Source organism: Corvus brachyrhynchos, unplaced genomic scaffold (genome assembly GCF_000691975.1).
Source record: "Corvus brachyrhynchos isolate BGI_N302 unplaced genomic scaffold, ASM69197v1 scaffold370, whole genome shotgun sequence".
Classification (NCBI taxonomy): domain Eukaryota; kingdom Metazoa; phylum Chordata; class Aves; order Passeriformes; family Corvidae; genus Corvus; species Corvus brachyrhynchos.
Genome location: NW_008235977.1, coordinates 877998 through 879278, shown reverse-complemented (window position 1 = coordinate 879278; position 1281 = coordinate 877998).

Below are 1281 nucleotides of genomic sequence, written 5' to 3'. Positions count from 1 at the left end.
ACCGAGCAATCAGCCAGAATCCCTGTCATCCACCCTCGCCTGTGCACACTCACAGAGCAGGCTGAGGTCCCCCAGCACTGAACTCGTGTGCACTCACTCTCCCAGCTTTAGAGAGAGGCTGTGGGGAGTGATGCTGCACAGCTCATGGTATATGACACATGGCACTGATTTTCACACACAGAGAAAACGAGGAGTAATCCGAGGGCTAAAAAGGAAATAGTTTGTTTTCTTAAAGACAAACACAATGCTACTATACACACAAAACATTAACAGCAATCACAAATCACAGTAAAGGCTTCTTCTTCTTGATTTTGATTAACGTAGCTGACTCATGAACAGCTCTTTCACGCTTCCCGCAGAGCTTTGACCCCATATAGATGCCATCTGCGTAAAACGTCAGGGGAGCATAAACCGAGATCTACAGAAAGGCTTTTATAAGGACATCCATACACATCAAGAATTCCATTTAACCCATGAAAGAGAGCAGTGAAAAACTGTTCCCACCATTACCCAGAAGAAGGGAATGGTTAGCAGCAACCAGTACCTTTGTATAACATAAACATTTAAGCAAATCAGAGATGAGATTTAAGCTCCGCTGTTGCTTTCATGGCAAAGCTGCAATGTACAGAGAGTCTTTGTAAACACACTTGCATTTTTTGCCAAGACTCTCCTAAGGGGCTGAGAAATTAAGAAGAAATTAAATATGTATCAAAGAGACCAAAAGCACATTTTCTCCTCGTTGCCCATTTTAATCGATAGTTTTATTTCACTAGGGAGCAATCAATTCTTTAAAAACGAAGGAAAGAGAAATAGATATTTCATTAGAGAAGTTAAAACCCAAGATACTCTGCTACATAAAGCATTCATTTTTACAAAAAAAATACTTAGAGACAGTTAAAAGTATTATCAATATGCAATCATACAGCTCCCTGGAAAACATCTCCAGTTGTAAGACTTCCAAGTAAAAGCTGCAGATTTCTAATGACAAACTAGAAGGACGAGAAGAGAGCAGTTATTAAAAAGTCCTGCACTACTTCTTTTATTCATTTGCAAATAATACTTTGTCCAGTCCATGCTTTTTTAAGTGATAAATGTGATACTATTGGCACTGAACTTCTATGCATGGTCTGGTTCCACAGAACCATCACAGGCAGAGCAGAAAGCTGAGGAGCAGGTTCTACTCTTACAGCCACCCACTCCAGCCATTAAATAGGGAGCAGTGCTTGTGTGTCCTAATAAAATGAAGATCAACTAGAAAGAAAAGGCTCCAATAAAATTCAT